We start from the raw sequence: 15,314 nt of genomic DNA on the forward strand, positions 1-15,314 counted from the left end.
AGCCCATTCCCCAAGTCTCTGACAGTATTTATAATTGGTTTACACATTCCACTGCGGATTAACATTCACTTCTTGTTTGTATTTTAATCAATCAATTAAAACATTTGGTTTGGTTTCCTGTCTTGCACATGCTCGTGTCAAACCACACATAATCATATCTACTGTAAACAGATCGTTTTATTTTAACGGATTCATGTACTAAACACTAAATTATTGGAAACAAGGTTGTGAGTGCCTTGGACACTGCAGCTTTGTTATTATGTTCACCAAAAAAAAATACATTTGAAAATATGAATAGGATGGTAATTACAGGATAGTAATTCAACGCACGATACGTGTCATTCCTCACATAATTTAATCACTGTATCAAATGTTTCATCCACTAGAAATCCTTGCATTCCACACAGAGCTCCTGGAATGATCAATGAATTCTCGATAAAACAACGGTTGTGCCACCTGCTGGCACGTCATTGTCCTCCTGGCCAATCACACTAATGTACCCGGAGAGACACTTCCCGTGCGCTCCTGGAGATTCCACAGCCTTCCGTAATTAGTGCCCGGTCCTTGGCGGGTACGCTGACCCGCGAACAGACTACAGTTAAGCAAGGCGCGAGCGGCAAGGCTGGGCACACTGTCCGAGGGCTTCAACGAATTTGTTTGGACTGACCTATGAAACTGTGGCGAACTGTGGACTGCGTCCTTATGCCAAATATATCGTCCTCGGCTTTATCCGTCAATTAATACCGTTGTTTGTAAGAGGTAAGTACACATGTGTGAGTAATATTACAACGTGTGTTTTGTAAAAATATTTTATTTTATTAGGTTATATACTTTTTTTCTTGGTCACGGTTTCTTGAATTTCTTTCTAGTAACGTTATATGCATAACGTTAGTTGTACGCAGTTTCACCATTATGTTGCTGATTAATGTTGCAGTGTACCATTGTCATATTCTCTGAAATGACAGAAAATGTGATAATTATAATATTTGGAAATGGTTTAGTTGTGTCATTTACTGTTACACACCTTTTTATAGTGTCTACATTCTAATATCGCTCTTTTCTAAGTTCGAGGAAGCAAGTGCTAGCGCATATAGCTATAGCTTTTATTTTAATGTGGTGACGTTACACCCCAGCATCCTCTACTGCAAACTGAAAAAATTTTGCTGCCTCGCTTCATCATTTAATTTCCTTGTATTCGTGCATGATAGTTATGTGCATTGTTAGAGAAATGGAATTGAATTGTGCCCTTACATGGCATGTGGCAGCTTTCATGTATTGTGGTTACTGTTTATTTACAATGTCCAAAAATGGAAAGGCAAAGGAATGTTCCTTTTTTACTTGAGGGTACTTTGACGTAGTGTCAGATAATGTCAAGCCTTATAGCATTGGTAACAAACTATGTAATCTACAGCCACCCCAGTGGTATAACTATCGTATTCAAGCTTTATATAGGTTGTTTAAAGATATTTTTACATTATTCCAAGCCAGATGTTTCACTCATATGTTTAGAGGCTTAAATCATATCTGCTTGCCATTATTTGGGAATTGTTGCATGATATACAAACTGTCAGCTATACCTGGAATGTGTTTGAGAAAATATGTATTTACATGCAGAGACTGAGCCAGTTGACTGAATATTAGAGGTACAGGTTTTGTGGTTTGGTATTTGTTACAGTTGCTATACTGTAGGTAAAGTGGCTTTGGCCTATAGATGGAATGTGCCATGGGAATGTTGCGATAGCCTGAGATGATCATTGTTGACTAGATACAGATTCTACCCCAGATAATGTGATATAACCAAAGATTTTTGGTGTCCATTACTGGCCGTTACAGGAAAGCCCAACATTTTTTGTTCTCGATTTGGCCAAAGTGGTATCTTATAAATGTCCATGTCCAGTTGCAGGTGGTTCGTTTGAATTTAGTCACCCACCTATCTCCATCAATAAGATAAAATTTGAAATAGGCAAGATGGTGGCGTATACATTGATGGATTACTTCATGGAGCATTTTCAAAAATTCAAATTACTGCCTGCAACTGGACACAGACATATATTTATAAGGTAGTTCTTTCGGGGTGGCAGGTAGCCTAGTGGTTAGAGTGTTGGGCCAGTAACAGAAAGAATGCTGGATTGAATCCCCGAGCTGACAAGGTAAAAATCTGTTGTTCTGCCACTGAACAAGGCAGTTAACCCACTGTTCCCCTGTAGGCCGTCATTGTAAATGAGAATTTGTTCTAAACTGACCTGCCTAGTTAAATAAAGGTTAAATAAATAAGAAAGTATCACAAAATATCTATAGCGGCGGTTTGTATGGGGCTTTCCTGTAACGTCCAGTAATAGACACCAACAATCTTTGGTTATACACTCTAAAAAGAAAAGGTTCCTGGAGTATCCTTTAGGGGTTCTTCAAATTGAAACTGTTGGGGAACCCCTATAGTTCTTCAAAGAACCCTTTAAAAGGGTTGTTCAAAGAACCTTTTGTAATGGATCCTCGAAGAACCTTTTGTGGTTAATTATGGACATACCGTGTCCATAATGTAAAGTCCTATGGGATATTAATTGAAGAGCTAAGGGAGGAGGATGGTAAATGTGATCTACATAACATACCAATACCAATTCACATACCTTTGTATGCCTCCTTGTCTGTATAACTGCAGAGAGACACAAAGGTGAGCAGTTCAATCATCTGCACCCAATACAGCTAGCCTTCAACATATTCTTATAGCCTACATATTCTTACCTCTATGTTAATTGATTGAATTGTGTCCATTCTATGTTTTAGAAAGTTTTGCATAAATATGAAAAGATAGATGCTATCATCATAAAACAATGTCAATTTAGATCATACAAGGGACTAACAAACCTTACCTTAAATTGAGGAGATCTTTACATTTTTCAGTTAAGTGCCTTCACCTGCTGTCCTTTCAAATTCAAATCGAAATATTTCAGTTGGGCAGTTAGGTTCCTGCAAGAACCCCCACCAACTAAGGAATTTCCTCGATAAACCCCACCTCCTATGGGGTTCTTGGAAGAACCTTTTGGGTGCCATTTTCAGTGCCAAGAACCCTAAGGTTTTTCAAAGAACTTTGAGGATTTTAGAAGAACCCTTGTTGAACCCCTCATTTTTAGTGTATCACATTATCTGATGTACAATGTGTAGCTAATTTCTGACATGTTTTCATGGTGTGGTACTGAAGGATATACTGTACAACGGGTGGGTTTAATCCTGGATGCTGATTGGTTAAAACCATGTTCCAGTCAGTGTCTATTCCAGAAGATAGCACCGGCTAAGGCAATGAGGTTGAAATGCTTACTTACTGTTCCATCTCATTGTGTAATCCACGGTCTCATCATCCCAACCAGGCAATTTATAAACTTGATCTCCACTGTAAGAAAGCATATAGACATTCTCTTCTTTCTTTTGGTTTTCAACAGCAGAGATTTGTATAAACCTCGCTATATGTCTCTCCAACATTTGCAACATTGTTTCAATATTGAAATCTCCAGCTGGCCCATAGTAATAAACATGTCGGGAGTTGGGATGAGACAGACAGGCAACTTTTTTCAGCCAGTCGAAATCATGAATTAGCTTCATTTGTATGTATATAGACAAGGAAATGTCAATATAAATATAGGTCAAACAAAACAAAATGCAGATAGTTTGCTGTTTTTCCAGCAAACTGGGAGGAGGGGGGGGGGGGGGGGGGCTAGTGGTGGCTATTCAGCAGCCTGATGGTCTGGGGGTAGAAGCTATTGGCTAGTCTGAAAGCTTTTGCTGTGATGCTTCTATGCTGCCCTTGTCTGAATGATGGAAGTGGGGAGAACAGGGCGTGGCTCGGGTGGCTGAGGTCCTTGATCTTCTTGGCTGTCCTGCGACACCTGGTGTTTAGGCAGGCAGTGTGCACCCAATGCTGCGTCCAGCTGAGCGTACCACCCTCTGTAGAGCCTTGCGGTCAGCAACCAGGTTATGATACAGCCCGACAGTATCCTCTCGATGGTGCTTCTGTAGAACACTATGAGGGCCCTCGGGGACAAGCAGGATAATGCCCTCGAAGCCCGTGTTTGGAGGATATATTGGCATGTTTTGGTCATTATCACTTAAATAATACACCCTTTGATGGCCTTAGTGGGGCTGGTTAGCCAATTGTTGCTCAGACAAAACTGCATTGCTGTTCTTGCTGTAAAGGTGAACTTTTCAATGCATTATAGGGAAAATATTTCGGTCCTTGACCTACTTCATTGTAACCATACAGGTTCATTGTACTGTACATTGGCACAATTGTTGCATTTATTTGTGTTTTCCTGAGGAAAAATTAGGGAGTGTGAAGGACTCAAACTACTTTCCTTCACAATTGCATTTTTGTTACAACTCCTAAACCACACAGGCATATCTTGAGGAAAGGTCTCATTCATGTTCCAATTATTTTATGGTACATTGCAGTAGGAAGCTCTGTCTACTTTTAGAGCAGCAGTTTTGGGCATACTGCAGTCAGATGACCAGACGCATCATCTATTTCACTCATTGAGCTTAATTAGTCTTCATCTTTATGTTAAATCCACTGTAATCCACTTTCCCAGGACTTCAGAACAGACCAGGACAGAGTGGCTATATTTAGACAGGCCACCACTCATTCCATGCCACTGCTTTTGTTTGTGACATCTCTTTTCAGATAGAAAATCTAAGGGCAATCTTGCTTTGTTGGAAAACTCCTCAGCTATTGGGGATATTGCTTTTGAGCACTTTGATACAATTTCCAGGTAAGGGCAAAAGCATTCTGGGAAATTTAGATGGAATGGTTCAATGGGAAGAGAACTCTGCAAAGAGGCGGTTAGGTTGAAATACCTGTGAAGTATTGGAGAAGGTGTTGAAAGTCTCTGCAGATCATTCCTTTATTGTAAACACATGTATCATGTATGAAGGTAAGACCCAGATGCAGACAATGTTGAATTAACCTCTTTGGGGCCACCTGGCCAACCTCTAGGTAGGTGCCGAGGAGCCTTGCTCTGAGCACACACTTAGCAGGAGGAGACATAAAATCTCACGTCTTTAGCCAGTGTGGGCCACCAGTATCTCCCTCTCAGACTCTGCACTGTCCTCTTGATACCAGGATGACCCGAGGAGGGAAGAGTATGAGCCCACCTAATCAGCTTGTCCCGGACCACCCTCGGCACGTACTTGGTCCCTACTGGACAGTTAGCAGGAGCCGGCTCTGACCGTGAGGCCCTCTCTATCTCAGCATCCACCTCCCATACCACCGGTGCCACAAGACATGACGGTGGAATGATGGGAGTTGGCTCTACTGACCGTTCCTCGGTATCATAGAGGCGAGACAGTGCGTCAGCTTTGGTGTTTTGGGAGCCTGGCCGATATGTGAGGGTAAACTGGAACCTAGTAAAAAACATGACCCATCTAGCCTGACGTGGATTTAGTCTCTTAGCTGCCCGGATGTACTCGAGATTACGATGATCAGTCCAGATGAGAAAAGGGTATTTAGCCCCCACAAGCCAATGTCTCCACACCTTCAGAGCCTTGACTACAGCTAACAACTCCCGGTCCCCCACATCATAGTTTCGCTCCGCTGGGCTGAGCTTGCACACGGGCGGAGTTTGGATGGCACGCCCGAGCGTTGGGACAGCACGGCTCCAACCCCAGCCTCGGACGCATCCACCTCCACTATAACGCTAAAGAGGGGTCCGGATGCGCCAACACGGGCGCATTGGTGAACAGCTCCTTCAGACGACTGAAAGCTCTGCCCGCCTCTGCTGACCAGCGCAAGCGCACCGGTCCTCCCTTCAGCAGTGAGGTGATGGGAGCAGCCACCTGACCAAAACCCTGGATAAACTTCCAGTAGTAATTGGCAAACCCTAAAAACCGCTGCACTTCTTTCACCGTGGTCGGAGTCGGCCAATTACGCACGGCTGTAACGCGATCATCCTCCATCACCCCGGAGGTGGAAATACGATACCCCAGGAAGGAAACGGACTGTTTGAAAAACTCACATTTCTCCGCCTTGCAATACAGGTCATGCTCCAGTAGTCGCCCAAGTACCTTACGCACCAGAGACACATGCTCCGCGCGTGTGGCAGAATAGATCAAGATGTCATCAATGTACACTACCACTCCCTGCCCGGGCAGGTCTCGGAGAATCTCATCTACGAAGGATTGGAAAACGGCTGGAGCATTCTTCAACCCGTATGGCATGACGCAGTACTCATAATGACCAGAAGTAGTACTAAATGCGGTCTTCCACTCATCTCCTCCCCGGATATGTACCAGATTATACACGCTCCTCAGGTCCAGTTTTGTGAAGAATCGCGCCCCGTGAAATGATTCCATTGCCGTAGCGATGAGAGGTAGTGGGTAACTAAACCCCACTGTGATGGAATTTAGACCTCTATATTCAATACACGGACGCAGACCTCCATCCTTCTTCACAAAAAAGAAGCTTGAGGAGACGGGTGATATGGAGGGCTGAATGTACCCCTGTCCCAGCGATTCGGAAACATATGTTTCCATCGCAACGGTCTCCTCCTGGGACAATGGATACACATGACTCCTAGGAAGTGCAGCGTTTTCCAGAAGGTTTATCGCACAGTCCTCTCGACGATGAGGTGGTAATTGGGTCGCCTTCCCTTTACTGAAGGCGATAGCCAAATCGGCATATTCAGAGGGAATGCGCACGGTGGAAACTTGGTCTGGACTCTCCACCGTAGTCGCACCAACGGCAACTCCTATACACCTACCTGAACACTCCTCTGACCACCCCTTAAGAGCCCCCTGTCGCCAGAAAATCACCGGGTTGTGTTGAGCTAACCAGGGAACCCCCAACACCACTGGAAACGCAGGTGAATCTATAAGGAACAGGCTAATCTGCTCCTTATGATCACCCTGCGTTACCATGTCCAGCGGCACCGTAGCCTCCCTAATTACTCCTGACCCTAATGGTCGGCTATCTAAGGAGTGCACGGGGAAAGGTCGATCTAACGACACCAGGTGGAATCCCTAGCCTTAACGCAAGCCCACGATCCATAAAATTCCCAGCTGCGCCTGAATCGACTAGCGCCTTATGCTGTAGAGAGGGGGAAAACCCAGGGAAAGAAATCAATACAAACACATGACCGACAGGAAGCTCTGAATGAGTTTGGTGCTTACTCACCTGGGGTGATCGAGCAGTGTTCCGCCTGTCCTCCCGACTCCTAGACGAGTTCCTCCAGCACCGGTCGGACGTGTGCCCTCGTCGACCACAACTGGTGCAGGAGGACACTCCTCCTCCGGTCCCCCTTGAAGCCGTACCTCCTAATTCCATAGGGATAGGAACAGGGGGGCTGGGGATTGGAAACGACAGGACCTGATCCGAACGCCCGCGAGCAGCCAGCAGGTTGTCGAGACGGATAGCCAGATCGATAAGTCCATCCAGAGTGAATGTGGTGTCCCGACATGCCAGCTCCCTGCGGACGTCCTCACTGAAACTACATCTAAAATGATCAATCAAGGCCCTGTCGTTCCATCCTGCTCCTGCCAAAGTCCTAAACTCTAGGGCAAAATCCTGTACGCTCCTCGTCTCCTGACGCAGGTGAAACAGCCGTTCACCCGCCGCCCGACCCTCGGGTGGATGGTCAAAAACAGCTCGGAATCGGCAGGTGAACTCTGGGTAATTATCCTTAGCCGAGTCCGGACCATTCCACACTGCGTTGGCCCACTCGAGGGCTCGCCCAGTCAAGCAGGAGACGAGGGCGCACACCCTCTCCTCTCCAGAGGGAGCAGGACGCACGGTAGCCAGGTATAGTTCCAGCTGAAGGAGGAAACCCTGGCACCCAGCCGCCGATCCGTCAAACTCCCGTGGGAGTGTCAGCCGAAGAGCCCCAGAGCCAGATGTGGTCGCAGAAACAGGAGGTGCTGGAGAAGGGGTTGCTAGAGATGAGGTGGGGAGGCCACTCCTCTCCCATCGATCCATTCTCTCCATCATTTGGTCCATGCGGGATTCTGTCACGTCTAATCAAGGTGGGTGGAATCAGGCGCAGAGAGCAGATAGCGATATAGATTTTATTCTCCGGTGAACAAAACAAACACGGTCAACCCAAACACACACAGGGTGAACCGGCTAACCGGAGAATAAGAAACATAATAACACCGACTGACGAAAATGAATGACAAAATAAACAATCCCGCACAAAACAAGGGTGGGACAACCTACATTATATACAGACACTAATTAACTAAACAACACACAGGTGAAACCAATCAGACAAAACCAACAGATACACGAAAAGGGATCGGTAGTGGCTAGTAGGACGGTGACGACGACCGCTCAGCTGAGTGCCATCGCCAGGCACGAGGTGGGAAGCATGGTCTCGGGCTCTGGGGTGGTAACCGTGGGGTTATAGCGGCGAGACAGGGCATCCGGCTTGACGTTCTTGGACCCTGGCTGATAGGAGAGGGAAAGCTGAACCAGGTAAACAGCAGGGCCCATCTCTCTTGCCTGGAGTTGAGGCGCTTGGCGGTGCGGAGATACTCCAGGTTTTCGTGGTCGGTCCACACAATGAACGGATGTTCCACCCCTTCCTAGCTGGGGCCTCCATATCCTCCAACACCATCTTCACCGCGAGATGCTCCCAATTCCCCACATCGTAGTTCCTCTCAGTGACGTTGAGGTGGTGGGAATAGAAGGAGCAGGAATGCAGCTTAAGGTCCAGGGCAGAACGTTGGGACAGAACACCCACCATTCCGACATTACCGAAGCATCGGCCTCCACCACGACCTGAGGGGAAGGGTCAGGATGAACCAGGATAGGAGCAGTAGTGAAGCGGTGTTTAAGGTGAGCGGCAGAGGACCACGTGAATGGAACCTTGGTATAGTAGAGGTGAGTGCAGACAGGGGAAGGCAAGGGTCCTGTAACCCCGGATAAAGTGCGATATAAGTTGGCTAACCACAGGAAGCATTGCAGCTGCTACCTGGATGTAGGCTGTGGCCAATCCACCACCGCTCTCACCTTCTCGGGATCCATCTGGACACTTCCAGCAGAGATGATGTAGCCCAGAAAGGGAATGGTAGAACAATGGAACTGGCACTTTTCCGGCTGGAGAACCTGTCGGACGTGGAGCACTTGTTCTTGGTGGGAGCGGGAGAAGACGAGGATGTCAATGTAGATGAAGACGAACCGGTTCAGTATGTCACAGAAAACATCATTCACCAGAGCTTGGAACATGGCAGGGGCGTCGGTGAGGCCAAAGGTTGTTGATCAGATATTCGTAGTGGCCACTTGCCGTGTTGAAGGCAGTCTTCCACTTGTCCCCCTCTAGTATCCGCACCTGGTTCGTATAAAACAGTGGCCCTCTGGAGCGGCTCGAAGACCGAGGAAATGTGTGGTAGAAGATAACAGTTCTTCACAGTAATGTGATTGAGTCCCCGGTAGTCAATGCATGGCGCAGGGTCTTGTCCTTTTTCTCCACGAAGAAGAAACTTGCACCAGCGGGAGAGGAAGCGGAGCGGATAAATCCTGTTTCTAGGGATTCTGCAATGTAGGTCTTCATAGCCTTGGTCTCTGTTCCTGACAGAGAGTACAGACGTCCCCGGGGCGGCGTGGTGCTAGGGAGAAGGTCAATCCTGCAGTCATAGGGGCGGTGCGGCGGAAGGGAAGTGGCCGGGACTTGCTGAACACCTCCCGGAGGTCCTGGTACTCTGCGGGACTGGTGGAGAGGTTCGGAGCAACTTCCGAACACCCAGGAAGACGTCCTGTTGATAATGGCTGACCCTGGCTGTGACCCCACTCTCGGGGAGTTGGAATATGCAAAAAATAAATGTAAAATATAATCACCCACCTAAATATTATTCCATGAAAGTCTATAAAAATATCCCTGTTGGCATAGTGGATGAAATCAGTATTAACTGACTGACTAGCAAATATCCCTGTTTTTTCCAAACTGGTCTATGGTATATTGCCTGTTGTAAAACAATGATCAATCTGGTGTACAGTATACCCTTTTCTTTACCTTTACCTTTTCTTTACGAGTCTCAGTAGTGTACTTAGACCCCGAGGGCATGATTGTAGCGAGGCCTTGTGAGGTGACTGGCTGCTGTCTGTGCTGTCTCTGCTCATGCTCTCACAAGGCCTGCTTAGCTTCACAGAAACTGGGAAAATAGACATTGCATCCAGTAGCATGTCGTTCCCCTCCCATATCCCAAACACATTTCAAAACACACAGCCTAGCTACATCTGCAGCCGATGTATGGGCTGCATTTAAAAAGAGCAATGATTACAATGGAGTTTAATGCACAGTTTTACTGCATCATTAACAACTTCAGACAATGAAAGGCCTCCTATAGTCAGGGGCATTCAGTGTAGGCTATAGTTGATTGGACTATTGATTAATTAATTAAATTGTTTTAGTAGTTGCAAAGTGCTCATAATTCATTGACCTTTACCTCCAGGATGTGACTTGGTGTGAAGTGTACCCTGGGCTTATAGTTAAGTGCTTTTATGAGAGCTGTTAAAGGAGCTTATTTTTTGTATTGGCATATTGTACTGTATCTACAGTTGGCTACTTAGAGATCCCCGACCAAAGTCAGATAATGAAAAGTGTTCAATGGGCAGATTTTTGGTAAAATGGTAAAATGCATTATGGCAAGAGAGTGGACATCATCAATCAGGAGATTTTATAGCCAATGTTTTCCTTCAGTTGAAATCCCCACATTTCTTTGAGAACAGCACATCCAAAACAGCACATTGGATGTGCTGTTTTAACTGTAATGGAGACACTCCACAGTGCTAGTATTCATATTTCTATATTTATCAAATGTAAGTGTTGAGGACTGGTCCCTTCAGGCAGCTCTTCTGAGCTGATGCCTTTCTCTTTCTCTGATAGTGCGAGTCTAGGGAATGTTGATTCATGCGTAATATACTGTATGGAGCCCTTTTTGTGCCTGCTCTGTCTCTTCTATGTACATAAATCAATAAGCCCTAGCTGTCCATCATTTTGTGAGGAAGATAGCAAGAGAGGTGTAGAAGGAAAGAGATAGAAAGGGAGAGAGGGAAAGAGGGAGTGAGTGAGGAACAGAGAGAGGGAGTAAAAATAAGTGAGAGAGGGGGAGGGATAGACAGACAGACCTGCTGTACCCTGGCCTTATATGACAGCCTGTTAATCCAAGGCAGCCTCCACTCCAGTCAAGGCGAGTCTAGGGCCAGGCAGCTCCACTCCAGGCAAGGCGAGTCCAGGGCCAGGCAGCTGTGTGTGGAGGGATAGGGTACAGAGAGAGGGTGGAAATTAAAGGGATAGAGTTAGTGGAACAGACAGAGAAGGAGCGCGAGGTGGTGAGAGCAGCAGAGGGACAAAGCAAAAACACTGACGAACTCTCAATTACAGTGATTTGCTACTGTGTTTTCATCAAACAAGCAGCTGACTGTATTAGATGGTTTGTTTATTATTCCGAGCTAATGTACTGGCTCACAATACTGATATGATAAAATATTACTTTCCAAATGAAACTTCAATAGGTTGTTTCTTTTACTTCTTTGTGGCATACTAGTCAGTCATATTGTTTTGGCTTTTTTTACTCCAAACAATTGTTGCATACAATTCTTTTCTCTGGGTATATTTCCAAGTAGGAATAGCAAAGTTTATTTTCTGAACATCTCTTCAATATTTCCTTTGTGAGATGTACTGTAGCGTAAGCAACTAATTTGATCAAAATGTGCGGAAGATAAAACGGTGAAAAACCATGTTCTGTGTCAATCCATGGGTTTCCCATTTGGGTTGTCTTTTCTCCTTGATTAAATAAACACCCAGTGTTAATCAGGCTGCCCACACACCCTCGTGTCTCACACAATAGAACCATCTAGAACACACATCTACTGCTTTGTGAGTCATCAGCTTAGAGGGAGTCAAGCTACAAAGGAAACCAGTGACAAATGGAATTCTAAGATAATGAGCTTTACATTTATTGAATTGTTCCCCACAATGAAATCGGGCCAGGGACTGTGGGTCTGTCTCCGTCCGTTCGTTCGTACGTTAGTCACACGCGATATCTCAGACAACACTGGCCCGATTTTCACAAAACTTGGGTGAATGATGTGTCTTTCCATAGAGATCCGGCATTTTACACTGATTACACTGATTAGTCAAATGGTGGCGCTATAACAAGAGATGAAAATCAAACTTTGAAAGGTCATGCTCCTAACCCCATTTGACCTAAAGTCATGGCATTCGGTACATAAGTCCCTCTTCTCACAAGGAACAAATTTGCCTCAGGGACCCAGAAGGTCCGCCATGATGGATTTACAGCCATTTTGAATTTTGTGAAAACACTTCTGGCACTGAATGACTAGTGGCATTTATGGACAAAGGTCTCAGCGAAATATTTTCCAGACAAGTACCTAAAACAACATGGCCGCTATTGACCAATAAATATTCACATGGGTGTGGTCTGGCACATAAATAAATGTAAATTAGTCAAGGATATTGGTATTGCAATACAATTTGGTACACATGTTGCAAACACTGTCAAGAATCAGCATATGCAAGAACATTCTTATTGACCAAACAGTGGCACTATAACGGGCACATGTTTATATATTTTTATCTGTTTGACTGAGTGTGAAACTTGGCACACATGCTGAGGGATGTGAGTCTAGCTAACCCACGCGATATCTCAGAGATAACTGGCACAAATTTGACGAAACTTGGGTGAATGATGCATCTGGCCATAGAAATCCGTAATTTACTAAATTCCATTGATTGGCCCAAAGGGGGCGCTGTATTATTCGTAGGGGACAACATGTTTACTGTTGTCTTGTATGTTATTTCTAGTAACATTTTTTTAAAAATTCTAAAAATAACTGTTTAATTAGTTTTCAGTTTATTAGATGTTGAATTATTCCACAAGACTACATTAAATATAAAATCATTCGGTTTTTGTCAAACGAATCCAGGAGAATCTGTAGCAGAGTTTCTTTCAATTAAGCTGTGGCATATTCAATTTGAAACATGTCTCCTGCTTGTTTTCCTCGTTGCCTAGCTGTGTTTGTTTCTCTTCACCTCTCTGGTTCTTTGATTACACAACTCATCAACCACGTCTTCAGCATGTCAAACATCATTTCAGACTGCTAGAATGCATACCTGAATTACATTTTCTTCACAAGTTTTCGCATTCAATAAAAAAAAAAATGTCTATTGAGGTGAAGTGTTTTGTTGATAGACACTGATTCATTTATGCACCTTCTGCACCAGACATTTCCTAATATCTGTCTTGTCATGTTTTTTGTGGAGGAAGAAAGTAAATGTCCAGAGAAGGAAAGATGCACAATATTGGATTAGTCCACAGAGCATTTGATCATTACTAGGGTTGCAAAGGGAGGATATATTGCTGGAAACTTTCTAAGGTTACCAGTAAACTACCAGAATTTGGGTATCTTTCTGGGATTTTAAGCAATTTATCTCAAGACATCTAGTGCCACTTTTGCGTATTTGAGATTATCACAGGTGTATGTAATTATCTCTGGCCTTCTCTCTGGCCTTGTTACATGCAAAACACATAAAATAGACAAAAAATAGAATGAAAAGGCTGTAAAACATTATTCTAAATATAAACCATCAACTATGTGAATACCATTGGTGTTTAATATGCGGTTTTAACCATGAAATATATTTAATTTTAATTTGATACACTTTTATTTATTTTACTATAGCAGTATGTATTTGTTGTTAAACTGGTGGCAGTTGTGAACAAATCAGTAGTTGGATGAGTTGCAGAGTTAACTGAAAATAATGCTTGTTAATTAGATGCTTTTTTCATTAATTAGGCTGTTTCCTCTTGAACCGTATTGTATGTCTATTAGAAACTCATGGATAATATGAATACAGATATAAAAACATGAATACTATGTATGAATCAAACATTTTTTACAAGTTATTTAAGTATAAATAAGCAAAATTACGATAGATGGCCGTATATTTTCTGTTAATTACCTAAATTACTGAAGATTCCAGTAACTTTGGTAAATTACCAGTCGCTTTGCAACCCTAATCATTACTATTCCTCTCAAAGGCTGCACAGTTTGTCTTGTCAAAGCCTCCATCGTACCTACCAGTAAGAGATAAGAGATATAGACAGTCTGTAATATGCTCTCACTCCTTATGTCATGACGTCAGTGATATTCATTTCGGAAAGTTGTAGTTCTAGAAAGATGCACGAGTTTTCAACTTGGCATTTTGATTTGGATGACTGTTCAAAACAATTTTCCCAGTCAGAGCGAGTTTTTTAATTTTTTAATTCCCATTTGTTTTGAACACTGCAGTTTGTATTGTTCTCCCGTACTGTTCTCTCTGGGAGCACAAACCAACACCTGTTTAGAAATGTCACCGTGGCTATGTGTGATTGATACATGAATGTCTATCAGTGCTACCAGGAGAGAGAGAGAGCCCTCTGGCCAACTCCTGGGAAGTACATTAAACAGGGAGAACTGTACCAACTAGCCTGGGGGCTTGGGAGATACGTTCACTTTTCACAAAGAAACAGCTGTAATGGGAGCATTGCACATGAACATATGGAACTAGTTTCCTTCTCGTCATTGGAGCTAGCTATAAAGAAACCACTGGGGTTAAATGTTCTATTGTTAGATAGACAACCTACAATGTAATGACGGAATGTATGTATCCAGGATATATGATGACACATTGTACAGCTTTCGGCCACCTATGATTTCTATTACATTTTACAGCTACAAATCAATAGAACAGGATTAGGAGAATGCAGATTTATTATCCACTTGTATTGGGAGACAAACAGTGGAGCTCAGTTTCTGTGTACATTCCCAAGGTTGCCCCTGGTTATTCCAATACAAGCCGGTCGATGAGTGGCAAATGATAAATCAATTGGCTTACCCTGAATTACTGCAAGATTAGATGTTCTTTTTACAACCCCCCATCAGATGTTACAAATGCTAAATTATCCTGATTTGGGAGAATCGATTGGTATCAGTGTCTTGTGCATAGGGTTGCAAAGCAGTTATTTTGATAATTAACAGAAAATCTAAGGCAATCTATCATCATTTTGGTAACTCATACTTGAATAACTTAATATTAGTATTCAATTTGAAATCTGTGTCCATATTTTCCATGAGTTTCTAGTAGATAGATCATATGGTTCAAGAGAAAATAGCCTAATTAATGAAAAAAGCATCTGCAACTTGTCCAACTATTGACTGTTTTACAACTGCCACCATGTTGATGCCAAAACAGTGACAACAAATGCATAGACATGGTCAAATAAATACAACTGTATAAAATAAATATAAAATATATTTCTTACTGAAACCCTTA

At 43.7% G+C, this 15,314-nt stretch overlaps 1 protein-coding gene across 1 annotated transcript in view; it reads left to right on the forward strand.

Moving 5' to 3' along the window:
- The first annotated feature begins 495 nt into the window (after positions 1–495).
- LOC109888808 (muscarinic acetylcholine receptor M3) overlaps positions 496–15,314 on the forward strand; it is a 107,036-nt gene continuing 92,217 nt past the window's right edge. The window contains exon 1 of the mRNA XM_020479984.2: positions 496–759. The gene's annotated coding sequence lies outside the window, so the exon portion shown is untranslated. The remainder of the gene's footprint in view (positions 760–15,314) is intronic.

The sequence above is a fragment of the Oncorhynchus kisutch genome, linkage group LG4, assembly GCF_002021735.2.
Source record: "Oncorhynchus kisutch isolate 150728-3 linkage group LG4, Okis_V2, whole genome shotgun sequence".
NCBI classification, from domain to species: domain Eukaryota; kingdom Metazoa; phylum Chordata; class Actinopteri; order Salmoniformes; family Salmonidae; genus Oncorhynchus; species Oncorhynchus kisutch.